Raw genomic sequence first — 14,506 nt, 5'->3', positions numbered from 1 at the left:
CTCCCTCAATCGATCAAGAATCTCAAACGGGCCAATGAACCTAGGGCTAAGATTGCACCTGTTACCAAATTATGCCATTCATAGGCAACACCCGCTCACCGACCATGAATGCCAAATAACGAACCTTACGGTCGGCATAACTCTTTTGCCTGCACTGAGCTATACGAAGCCTATCCGGAATAATCCTTACCTTGTCTAAGGCATCCTATACTAGATCCGTACCCAACAACTGAGCCTCTCCTAGCTCAAACCATCCAACCAGCGACCGACACCGCCTACCATATAATGCCTTATAAGGAGCCATCTGGATACTCGATTGGTACCTGTTGTTGTGGGCAAACTCTGCAAAAGGCAAGAACTGATCCCACGAGCCTCCAAAGTTAATGACACAAGCTCGGAGCATATACTCCAAAATCTGAATAATGCGCTCGGACTGCCCGTCCGTCTGCAGATGAAATGTTATGCTCAACTCGACCCGTGTGCCCAACTCACATTGAACTGCTCTCCATAAATGTGAGGTAAACTACGTACCTCAGTCCGAAATGATAGACACGAGCACACCATGAAGACGAACAATCTCCCAGATATAGATCTCAGCTAACCTCTTGGAAGAATAAGAGATTGCCAAAGGAATGAAATGTGCTAACTTGGTCATCCTATCAACAATAACCTACATTGCATCGAACTTCCTCTGAGACCATAAGAGTCCAACAGCGAAGTCCATAGTGATACGCTGCCACTCCCACTCAGGAATCTCAATCTTATGGAACAAACCACCATGTCTCTAATGCTCCTACTTTACCTGCTGACAATTCAAACACCGAGGCATATATGCAACAATATCCTTCTTCATCCTCATCCACCAATAATGCTGTCGCAAATCCTGATACGTCTTAGTGGCGCCCGGATGAATAGAGTACCGGAAACTATGGACCTCCTTTAAAATCAACTATCGGATTCCATCCACATTAGGCACACAAACTCGACCCTACAGCCTCAATACTCCATCATCTCCTAGTGTAATCTGCTTGGCACTACCGTTCTGCACCATGTCCCTAAGGACACACAAATGAGGATCATCATACTGCCGATCACGGATACGCTCCAATAAAGAAGAACGAGCGACTATGCAAGCTAATACACGGCTAGGCTCAGAAACATCCAACCTCACGAAATAATTGGCCATGGCCTGAACATCCAAGGCAAGCGGTCTCTCACCGACCGAAATATGCGTAAGACTGCCCATACTTGCTAACTCCCTTCTCAAAGCATTGACCACCACATTGACCTTTCCCAGATGGTATAAGATGGTGATATCATAGTCTTTCAATAGCTCGAACCGCCTTATCTGCCTCAAATTTAGCTTCTACTGCTTGACCAAATACTGTAGACTCTTGTGATCCGCAAACACCTCACATGCCACGCCATACAGATAATGCCTCCAAATCGTCAACGCGTGACAATGGTTGCTACCTCCAAATCATGAACCAGATAGTTCTTCTCATGAATCTTCAACTGACGTGAAGCATAAGTAATGACCATGCTATCCTGTATCAACACCGCACCAAGTCCCATACGAAATGCATCATAATAAATTGTATATGGCCCTAAACCTGTGGGTAAAACCAACACTGGCGCCGTAGTCAAAGCTGTCTTAAGCTTCTGAAAGCTCGCCTCACACTCGTCCAAACATCTGAACTGGGAACCCTTCTGGGTCAACCCTGTCATAGGGGCTGCAATAGATGAAAACTCCTCCATAAACCGACGATAATAGCCTGCCAAACCAAAGAAACTCCGTATCTCTATAGCTGATGTGGGTCAACCCAGTTCTTGACTACCTCTATCTTCTTCAGATCTACTTGAATACCCTCTGCGGATACAACATGACCCAAGAATACAACCGAACTTAACCCAAACTCAGACTTCGAAAACTTAGCATACAACTGACTATCTCTCAAAGTCTGAAGAACTACTCCCAGATGATGCTCAATCTCCTCCCGACTGCGGGAATATATAAAATATCATCAATGAAAACTATCACAAATGAATCCAAGTAAGGCTTGAACACTCGGTTCATCAAATCCATAACAGTTACTGGGGAATTTGTCAACCCAAATAACATCACCAAGAACTCATAATGCCCGTACCGAGTGCGGAGAGCTGTCTTAGGGAAATTGGATGCCCTAATCCTCAACTGATGGTAGCCAGATCTCAAGTCAATCTTCGAAAATACCTTGGCACCCTGAAGCTGTTCAAACAAATCATCAATCCTCGGCAATGGATACTTATTCTTGATTTTAATCTTGTTTAACTGCCGATAATCTATACACATCCTCATCGATCCGTCCTTCTTCTTAATAAACAACAACGATGCACCCCAAGGCGAGACTCTAGGTCTAATAAAGCCCTTATCAAGCAAGTATTGCAGTTGCTCCTTCAATTCTTTCAACTCAGGCGGGGCCATACGATACGGCAGAATAGAAACAGGCTGGGTACTTGAAGCCCAATCAATGTAGAAGTCAATATCCCTATCAGGTGGCATACCCGGTAGGTCTGAGGGAAATGCCTCAGGAAACTCACGTACCACAGGCACAGAATTCATAGAAGGAACCTCAGCATTAGAATCACGAACATATACCAAATAGGCCAAACACACCTTCTCGACCATACCCCGAGCCTTCATATATAAGATAACACTACGGGTACAATGACCAGGAGTCCCTTTCCACTCTAAATAAGACAACCCCGGCAAGGCTAATGTCATAGTCTTGGCATGACAGTTCAAGATAGAATGGTAAGATGATAACTAGTCCATCCCCAATATGACATCAAAATCAACCATGTCCAAAAGTAATAAGTCTACTCGGGTCTCAAGACCCCAAATCACCACTATACAAGAACGATGGACACGATCTACCATAATAGAATCACCCACCGGTGTAGTCATATATACATGAGCACTTAAGGAATCACTAGGCATGACCAGATACGATGCAAAATAAGATGACACATAGGAGTATGTAGATCCTGGATCAAATAAAACTGAAGCATCTCTGCCACAAACCAGAATAGTACATGTGATAACTGTATCGGAAGCCTCAGCTTCAGGCGTGGCTAGAAGAGCATAACATCGGGTCTAGGCCCTGCCACTCTGAACTACATTTCTAGGACGACATGCTGCCGGGTTGCCTTCACCTCTAGCTGCCTGAGCTCCACCTCTAATACCTTTATCTCCACCTCTAGCACACCTACCTCTACCTCTAGCTGGCTGAGCGGGCGGTGGGACACTCGGTACCTGAACCATGGAATGCAAACCTTGGTGTTGAGAATTACTTGGTGTTCGAGGGAAAAATCTAGCAATATGCCTCATGTCACCACTAGTAAAACAAGCCCTAGGCTGCTGGGGCTGAAGAACCTGAAAACTCTGAAGCGGAGGTGCACTGATAGAAGCTGGTGATGTACTATAGGACTGCTGATCAGAATATTGCATGTGAGAACCACGGCCACCTGGGGCACCATGAGAAACCTGAAGTACTGATTGAAACGGCCTGGGAGGATGGCCCCTACCAAAAGAATCTCTACCGCCGGATGAGGCACTATTAAACCTACCCAAATAATGAGGCCTCTTGTCTGACCCCTGACCACTCCCCTGGGATAGAATCGTCTGAACTCTCTTTGCCACATTGGCCGCCTCCTGGAAATAAATCTCACTCCCCGTCTCTTTAGCTATCTACAATCGAATAGGCTGAATGAGTCCCTAGTGAACCTCCACACTCTCTCTCTCAGTGGAAAGTATAATAAGAGCATGACGGGCCAAGTCAATAAATCTGGTCTCGTACTGAGTAACAATCATAGAACCCTACTGGAGATGCTCAAACTACCTCCTATAGTTCTCCCTCTCAGTGATAGGAAGAAACTTCTCCAAAAATAGCTAAGAGAACTGATCCCAAGTCAAATCTGGTGACCTAACTGGTCTAGCCAAACAATAATCTCTCCACCAAGTCTTGGCGGATCCAGATAAGCAAAAAGTAGCAAAATCGACCCCATTGGTCTTCACCATCCCCATGTTTCTCAGAACCTCATGACAACTGTCTAAATAATCATGGGGATCCTCAGAAGATGCACCGCTATAAGTGGTAGTGAAGAGCTTGGTGAAACCTATCCAATCTCCACAAAGCCTCCAAAGATGTAGCTGATCTATCACTGGTTTGTGCTGCTGCTCAGCTGAAGAAGCAGTACATGACTTCGCCATTCGTGAAAGGACAAGAGTAGAGGGTTCAATTTGGCGGTGAGAAAAAAAATCGCACGATAGAGAAGAATAGATGTGATGTTTTTCCTAACTCCATAGCCTCTAGGGATAAATACAGACGTCTCCGTACCGATCCCTTAGACTCTACTAAGCTTGTCTATGAATTGTGAGACATAAGTAACCTAGAGCTTTGATACCAATTTTTCACGACCCAGATTTTCCACCCTCCTGAGTCGTGATGGCACCTACTAGTGAAAGCTAGGCAATCTAACCATTTGAATTACTTACCTTTTTTCCCATTATAATACTTTAACAATTACTAACCAACATTAGATAAACAGTAGAATTTAATAAGTAGAAGAACAACATGTAACAATTTAAATATTATCAATACAATTCCTTAAACAAAGACTACCTAGCAATGGAGTCACAATTTCATAGACGATCTAGGAATACTACAAATAAGGGTCTGAAAAATAAATACAATACTATCTCGGAAATACATAAATAAAACCGGATGAAAGGATAGAAGGAAACGCCAAGGCCTGCAAACGCCTGTAGGACTACCTCGGGTCGCTTGTTGGACTGAAGGCAGCAACCCAAAGCTATGACCGTAAGCTCCAATATCGGGATCTGCACACAGGGCAGATTGTAGTATTAGCATAACCGACCCCATGTGCTGGTAAGTGCCTAGCCTAACCTCAGCGAAGTAGTGACGAGGCTAGGACCAGACTAACAAATAAACCTGTGCAATTAAATCATATACAGCGGAAAAATAAAAGCAGATAATTACAGCTAAAGATGGGAGGGGGAAAAACATGCTACAAGAAGTAACAGATAACAACAGAATACCAACGAGGAATGTAATGAAACTAAAATCCAATTGCTAACAAGGATAAGGAAAATAAATACAGAATTCACTTTCACTTCTTTCTCGTTGCGGGCGTGCAACCCGATCCCATTTCATATAACTTGTTGCAGGCAAGCAACCTGCTCCCATTTCATATATCTTGTTGCAGGCGTGCAACCCGCTCCCATTTCATATATCTTGTTGCAGGCGTGCAACCCGCTCCTATTTCATATATCTTGTTGCAGGCGTGTATGGCATTCGACTTGAAAGGAGGCATGGTTGCTACTGTCACTGTGAAAGGTGTGGCCACTTCTACCTCAAATGGAATAAGTATGGCTGTAGGTGGTGTTACTTCTACCTCAAATGGAACCGATGCGGTTATCTCAACCTCAACTAGCGGCTGTATCTGTACCACAATAGGATTGAGCATGTCTACAGTTTTCTTAGGGTCTTTTCCCTCTTTGATAAGTCCAATTGATCCCTCGGGATCCCACTCCTCATTAGTTTCTATCACATTGATCTCTTCGCCCCTATGATTTGGAATAGGAGTGTTGCGGACGTTGGGTGCAACTTCCTTCACCTATATGACCTTGTTATCAATCAATGTCAGAATATTATCCTTCAATGTCCAGTACTCGTCAATGGTGTGCCCCTTCATACCAGAATGATATGCACAGGTTTTATTCGGGTTGACTCATTGAGATGAATTCTCCATTGCCACAATAGGAATAGGGGTGACATAACCAGCAGCCTTCAACCTTTCGTACAGCTGGTCCATGGGTTCAGCAATGGCGGTGTATTATCTGGGTGGTTTGCGATCAAAATTAGGTTAGGGTTTCTGGTAATTTGGACGAGCTGGAGGTGAATGATAGTAGGTTGGCTGGGTATTATAAGTGTGATAGGCGGTGGCGGGTAGAGAGTATCTAGGAGGTGAGGGTTGGTATGTAGGTGGAGGTGTTTGGTATGTGAGTAGAGATTTTAGGCCTTGGGCCACCATTACATCCCCTACTTCTTTCTTCTTTGATATGCCACCTGATTGCAATGCTTTGTTCGTGGCTTGCTGTGCCTCAAATTTGTCACCATCCTACTTTTAATACCCTCTTCAATCGTTTCTCCGAGTTTGATGATACCGGAGAACTTATGATTCTCAATAACCATTGGCCTTTATTAATATTGTGGGTCTTGTGCCCAAACAAAGAACTTGTTCATCTGTTCCTCGTCTAATGCTGGTCTGACCTAGGCTGCTTTTAACCTCCACCGAGTAGCATACTCGCGGAAAGTCTTAGTCGACTTCTTCTTTAGGTTCTGGATATAGAAGACATCTAGTGCATTCTCCGTATTGAACCTAAACCGGTCCATAAAGTCTGATTTCATGCTTACCTAATTGGCCCGTTTCTTATGATTCTGGCTTATGTACCAGGACAGGGCATCTCCGGTAAGACTTCTCATGAAGAGCTTCATTCGAATCCTTTCATCTTTTTCGACCCCCACGAGTTTGTCACAATAAGTTCTCAAATGAACCTTGGGATCACCCCTTCCATCAAACATTTCAAACATGGGAGGTTTGTAACCCTCCGGCAGTTCCACATTTAGTTGTATGCATAGATCCTTGTAGTTCAGACCTTCAATTTCTTTACCTCCTTCAACATCCTGAACGTGACTTATCAACTTCTTGAGCTCTTTGACCATGTTCTTGATGATCATGTCCTTCTCAGCGGATTTTGGTGTATAGGAAATTGGTTGAGTGGAGTGAGGTAGGGTTTCCACGTATATAGGGTTGTTTTGGTGGGTGCTAGGGATTTGGGTATAGTGGTGGTCATTGGTTGAGTTTTGAGGATGGGGAATAGGTTGTTGTATATTATGAGGAGTGTGATAGGTAGTGGTTTATGGGTACTGAGTTGGTTGATGATGGTGTTGTAGAGGAGTTGGTACCGGTAGAGGATTGGGATTTTGAGGTGGTGTGGCATATTAGTGAGGTGCGGGAGGATTTTATGGATGTTGGTCTGGCGTATTTTGAGGAGGTTCTGGGTTTGAGCATTTTGTTGGTTAATATCTAGGACGTTCAGAGTGAGGGAGCGGTTTTCCAAGTTATAGACTTGCTCAAGTTCTCCTTTTAACTCTAGTATTTTCCTCTGCAATCGCAGGACCAAATCATTCTGGGCCGGAGTACTCCGACCATCTGAAGTTTCAATATTCTCAACATTTTCTTTTTGTATACCACTGAAGTCATCCATCTTAGCTTTTCCTCTGCTTTTTGGTACTCGGAGGAGGAGGAGGTGGAGGGCCTCTAGATCTGGCATGATATGCTGATGATGCCAGTATGTGCGAACCAACCTTAGGGGATGAGAATAATAAAAATAAAGAAAGACAAAATGTAAACAAGTCAGTAACGATTCTAAAAATGTTTGCAGTATTTAAACACATATTGCAGGAATGTAAATCCACGTCGTAATTTGGGAGCCTCGTTGTGCCCGAGGTAGGCCTAGTGACAAATATATTTGGAGAATGTCCGTGCCAATAATTGCCTCATTTCACTAATGCAAAAATAGATGAATCTAAATAGCACTAAATAAGATAAGTCACTGATGGTACTTGGCCTTATTATATTTGAAAAAACAAGTAAACCTAATCTACATGGTCCCAGAAGGACTTTCTCCAAGCTGGATGTTTTTGGCTCCGTCGATCAGATTCCTCAGTTCGCACAGGTTCAGCAGTAGATATGCTCTTGCTAAATGTCCTCCTTCATTTCCTTCGGTTTTCTGGCAATCGGTGACTCTCCTCCTCATCATTCCTTCCAACTCCTTCACACTGTACTCCAGATATTCGAACATTTCCCTTGATCTAACAGCCATCTCCCTCCATTTATTAATTAGTTCATATCGGTCTTGTGTCGCTCCATGTGCTCGGCCTCGGACTTGTGAAAACTTTTGCGCAGTTTGTTGTACTTTACTTGTGCCTCAGCAACTTCATCTATGACTCTATTTCCTGGACCAACCGTTGGCTCGAATATTCTGCTAGGTTATCCTCTAACCGTGATGGGTAAAAGTACACTTGACCAACATGATATCGATCTGGCTCGATGGTATCCTTTTCCATAATAATTTTCAAGTTCCACATGTGCTGAGCTTCACATTTGTATGGGATGTCATCATCCTAAAAATCTGTCTAGTAGTGACTAATTTTAGCAACTCGCGGTATGACCTACTTCCTGCCTGCCTGTCTCATAACTTTGATGGGAGCATAAGGGAATATGCCCGTCAACCCAATCAGTACCAAGTGTGGAACATCCCTAGATCTGATGATGAATTTGGCGGTAGGGAACCATTCGAACATCCATTAAACTCGATCCTCTGTTAAATTATTGAAAAAGTGTGCCCCATGCTATAGCATTTTCGAATTGAGCAAACTTGTCTGGGATATAGGTCATTCCCTTAGGATGATGAAAAGCTATGCGATCATTCCACGGCCTTCGCAGAAGCTCTTGACGTATTGACCTTTTGGGAGTTGCTCTAACAACCAAACTTGTAACAGCAGATTACAACCTTCGAAGTATTTCTACTCCTTCTGATAGTGCTCTAAGGCCCAGTATATGTCTGCTATGATCATAGAGACAATGGTATATGTCTTCCCCTCGATCCCATCCATTATGGTTTTGGCTGCAATGTCCAGTCTGGTGTGGATTCTATCCCTTTGGATCGAGAAAACTAACATACCTAAGAAACAGACGATGAACACAAAAGCCCTGTGGTGAATCCAACCCAAGGAAGTGATGGAGAATTCGTCATCAAAAATACGATAAGATCTGTTGTGACTGTATTATTCATAGGTCGAAGGGTATGTAAGAATTATTAAGGCACTCCAAGTCATCATTCTTCTTTAATCCCATCATCTTAAGAAACCCCCTAGTAGAGCGATTTTCCGGCACCAATAAACCAGGATTATCCCAAGGTAGCCCAGCGAATCCCCCTGTTTCTTCCAAGATAGGGGTCATTTCTATGTTTCCAAACTGAAACACGGCTCTTTCTTTGTCCCAGAACATTGTGCCAGCTTCGATTAGCATGTTGTTCGGCTGGATGTCCAATAAAGAAGGAAAATTTCCCAAGACCCTTTTCACATGATTTTTATCAATTGATAGAAAATCCTCCCACCAATCAAGAAACAGTGGTGGTACGTTATGGACCATGACGAACCTGGGGACTTCGTGCTTCATTTTCTGCAAAACAAATATAGTTAGGCCCTTTCTCCCTCTAGATCCGACTATTTATACAATAATGATTAGCATATTGGCACTTATTTCTCCAAAATTAATGCACACAATCGTGGTTGCATCCGTTGGGATTATGGAAAACTCGATGGACTTTTGGACGAGGCTTGTCCTAAAGGATTATTATGTGGACAACATATTAACCCGGATAGGTTTGACCATGATGCATGTACAATTAATCAGAGTAATGTTTCTAGAGAGGTCTAGACTGGTACCCTCAAGTGGACAACTTGAGGGGAAAAGGCACGGAACCGTCGACTGCACCGCTAATCGACTAGTTTTACCTCAAATACGCCTTTCCGAATTTAAAGGGTGATATGTAGGAAGGGCCAAAACACTCATCAAGCGTTGTTATAAGATTGATTACACACGAGTGGAATATGATGTTGAGCATGATTTATGCAACAATAAATAGCATGGTGTCACGTATTTGCATGTTAAAAATTATAAATGCAGTATTTAATAATTGAAAGACATTTAAGAAAGAAAACAAGAAGACAAGTCAGTTTTGTTAATAAAGGAAATCATAAATGCTTGAAAATAGGCAATTAAATCCAAATAAGGGGGAAAGGGAAAGGGTGCACATGTATTAGCAGAATAAAGCATGCTTAAGACTAATTCACAAAAAGCAAGTTTGTTATGGTAAGAGCCTAAAATATCCCTAGTAGAGTCGCCATGTTGTCGTGCCCCCTTTTTCCTCGCGGAGTCTGGGTTTCGACATTTCAGGACAACTCGTTTCCTTTTGGGAATTGGGTATGAGATTTGAAGAGTTGCAACCTAACGGATTAAGGTGCGTTAGGGCACCTAGAATAATTAACTTGCAAAATCGATTTATATTACCAGAGATTGGGTAAGAGCTCGAAATTACCTTAAGGGGAAAGTGTTAGGCATCCCTCGAGGTCCATAATGTTGGGTCCCAACCAAACACAATTTCAGCGAACTAGTCTTATAAGGAAATAAAGCAATTTAAACAAATAGATATTACTTTTAAAACAAGGAGTAAAGGGGGTCCTATGTTTTTAGCTTATAGGATCACTGTTGTGCAATACTTGGTAATCGTCCCCAAGTTGGGGTGCTACACGTAGCATTAGCGCATAGGTCATCATTTCCTTTACTACCCAATTACCCTCCCCATTTCAAATATTACCGAAGCGTTTTAATAACATCAGTACGTACCTTATGCGTGCACTACCCGTCCCTTACCTCTGGCCCTGGAGGAGTTTAGGGCCTCTATTTAAGGCAGTTGTAGACTCACCTATATTGTTAAAACGGAGAAAACTAAGCGACAAACAAAAGTCAAGTAGGACTGTCACATAAGGAGCAATTAAGTGGCTCATATTAACCACCACAAGTAGACAAACAAATGAACGTTGTTCAAAACAAACAACTTTAAATGATTTTAGGATCATATAAGCAAGATATCTAAATGAGCACAAACATAATATACAACAGTTTATTAAAGCAAGCAAGCGAGTCCCTATCCGTTGCCTACTGATTTTCGTTAATACTCTGATCTGGGCATACGTCAAATAAGCAATCACAGTTTTAGACCTAGAATTTAATTAACCTACAGGCTTGCCCAAGTGATAGTCGGGCAGAACCCTATAGACATGGCATCTAAGCTGTAAATCAACTACTAATTTTTAACGGGCAAATTTTATCTTTAAATCCTATAGGCATGCTTTTTAAGTGCTGAAATGGGTTTTGAAATCCTGTAGGCATGATTTCTAAATGCAGAAACTGATTTTAGAACCTTATAGGCATGATGTCTCAATGCAGAAACCGACTTTTTTTTTAAAATCCTATAGGCATGATTTTCTAAATGCAGAAAATGATATTTCCTTTAGGTATGATAACTATATACAGAATTGATTATCTTATTTCCTATAGGCATGGTATCTAGGTGACTTTAGTTCTTATAGGCAAGATCTCTATTACTTATGTGTAGGCAGAATTCTTTAAGCACATTACCAGGAAAATTGTTATTCAAACATACAAAATCCTATAGACATGGCTACTAATGCACATTGAATTGAAAATACGTGCGGATCTTATAAACAAGATGTCTAATGTGCAGAATGAAACGTAAAGTCCTATAGAAGGATTTCTAACATGCAGATGTGCATCACAGAGTCAAATGATAATAAAATCCTATAGGAAGGATCTCTAAACATAATACAGCATTCACATAGTGCAATCAACATAGTCAAATCCTATAGGCAGGTTCTCCACACAATTTCAACATAGATGTAAGAGTAGACTCCCCCTCCCCAGCTTTTGCTAATAACCCCAATATCTATTTTTACAAAGATTATTAGTACAGACCAATATGAATGAACTACACAAAGCTATTTATTACACTATATGGAGCCTTGGCAGGCCCAACATCAACCCTGGAAACCAGGCCTTCAAGCAAGCAAGTCTGATATACATAGGTGGCAAGATCCATAACACCTTAAGCCATGTTTCCAGTGTGTCAGAGCTTCAAGGAACCCAGTGTACGCGGAAAAATTAGAGGACTTGATTTCTCGTTGTCAAGTCATTTCAGAAGAATGCCTAGAGACCCTGAGGACTGGAGGCCACGATTGAGTTCCCGACCTTGGGGCTCATCGAGGCCCGACTTAGAGATAACGGAGATCGAAGCCAAGACAGAGGGGGAAGCTCCCAAGGCACACAACTATATCTGACAGGGCCGGCCTATCCAGAGCCTATACTGAGGTATCACATCAAGCCATCCCATCTCTGTACTTTGTAATTAATTCCCATGTGCTTGTAGCCGAGTTCCCCTCCTATATAAAGGGGACTTAAGCCACTTTGTATGGGGTTGATGATGCTCCATTTTCTCCATAAGTGTAATAATATCTCTCTCACTCTCTCTCTCTTTCCTTTCTAAACTTCTTCATTCTCAATGGCTCGAGGTCACCTTGATATTCATCGCTTTCTTACTTGTTTTTCATCATATAACTTAGTATTGGCCATGAAGAGCATTGTTTAATTATATCCTCAAATTTTATCCCATCCCCAACTACCCCCGATAGTTTGAGCTTGACCCCGAGGTCCCCCATCGACCCGTCTTGTACCCGGATAGAAGGCCCTTCGGTTCAATTACCACCTTGCTTCAACTCGCATTTAATCTTTAAACTTCATATTATTAGTATCAAGTGCTCTAACAACTAGCTCGGGAATAGATCACGTATTTTTAGAATCTCGTTTACAAATTTAAATTGTTACCATTTTCATGGTAAACAGCTTGGCACCCACCGTGGGGCTAAAAATAATAGTGATTATTTTCTTGCCAGTTTCATTGCATAAACACACATTATATTTCACATTTTTTCTTGTCCATGATCCTTTGATTTCTGGTCAAAATGTCCGGCTCGGTAATCGGAGTCGAGAACGACCGCCTCGAGAATCACGGGGAAAATGGCGTGGCCGTCTCGGCCGCCGGAGAACGACTACAGAATCCCGATAATGCACCCGAACCGATTCTAGCAGGCACATACTCAAAGGATGCGCAGCAGGTCGATGAGGCCTCGCACACCGATGGGAGCATTCAGCATATCGACCAACAGGAAGCCCAACAAATGCCGGCTCGTGAAACACAAGAAGTTTGACTTCATGATATTTTTGAAATATTGCAGGCACAACAGTTGGCTATCACTCAGTTGTAGAGCCATTTGGGGATCCCCAACACAGTAGCACCGAAAATGGCTCTTTGCGCCGAACGAGTACCCAAAATATCAAGCGACAACGGACCGATAACACACTCTGCCACAACGAAGCCGCTTGAGGATCTCTCCAAGGGAATCGAGTCAGGTTCATGGAGGTTCATGCAACAGTTATCTCCCGGGGAAGTGGTCCCAAAACCCACTTCACAAAAATTCAGAATACTAGAACTCCCTAGGTGCGACAGGACCTCGGGTCCCGAAGAGCACCCCACCGCTTACACATGTGCAGAAAAAGGCAACGACCTTCACGATGATGAGTTCGATCCCGTATTGTTGAAGAAGTTCGGGGAAACACTCTCGAAAGAAACCATGATGTGGTATCACAACTTGGCTCCCAACTCCATAGATTCATTCCCCATATTAGTGGACTCCTTTGTAAGAGCACATGCTGGCGCTATCAAGGTAGCAACAAGGCAGTCCGACGTGTTCAAGATTAAACAAAGGGAGAACGAAATGCTGTGAGAATTCATGTCTCGCTTCCAGATGGAATGGATGGAGATGCCGCCAGGCTCCGATGACTGGGCAGTGCAGGCCTTCACCCAAGGCCTGAACGAATAATGTTCGGTGGCCTCGAAGCAACTGAAGCAGAACCTGATCGAATATCTAGTCGTGACTTGGTCGAGCATCCACAACCGATACCAGTCAATGATTAGGGCCGAGGATGACCCGCTGGGAGCCTCTACGGGCCCGGTATACCCAAGCAGGCTCCCAGCAAAGAAACTAATGCCAAATAGGTTGAGTTACCATCCATGCGCCGCGGATGGGAAGAACGCCACAAGATGCAACCTACCTCGCAACGATAGAGAAATAGTTCGAGGGCAACGTCCTCGAGGGACCTTCAGTGGAATCGGATCTGACGAGGCACAACCGGTAGAGGAATCCCGCTTAGTGGAGTACGATTTCAACATTGCTATACCAAATATCATGATCACCATAAGCGAAACCAGGGACGCCGAATGCCTCAGGCCTATTCGACCAAGACCCTTTCAAAGGAACAATAACCCGGTGAGAGGACCACAAGGCGCGCGCTGCCACGGGGTCAAAAATGCCCACCAGCTCAGAGGGACGACAACCATGCTACTAAATAAAAATAACCACCGAGTACCATCGAATAGTTAGGCTCGAGTCCATCCCCAAGGTAGGAGGGCAACCGAGGAGGATGAAGCGAACAAACCCCGATGTATTACCATGACATCGAAGGAGTGACGACACACTCTGGGGACTCATAAAATGGGAAGTAAAAATGTTCGCCATCAAGAAAAAACGGGTCCAGGGAAATATTTTGGAGGACGCCCTTACACCCAGGGAAAAGGGCACCGAGACTCCGCCTCAGCATCACACTGATGCATTGGTAACCTTCTCCCTCATTTGATCTATTTTGAATAAAACATGTGTTCATGAATTCAGGTGGTTCG

Source organism: Nicotiana tabacum, chromosome 10 (assembly GCF_000715075.1).
Source record: "Nicotiana tabacum cultivar K326 chromosome 10, ASM71507v2, whole genome shotgun sequence".
Lineage (NCBI taxonomy): Eukaryota > Viridiplantae > Streptophyta > Magnoliopsida > Solanales > Solanaceae > Nicotiana > Nicotiana tabacum.
The sequence above is the reverse complement of the archived record's forward strand: the minus strand, read 5'-3'. Positions refer to the sequence as shown.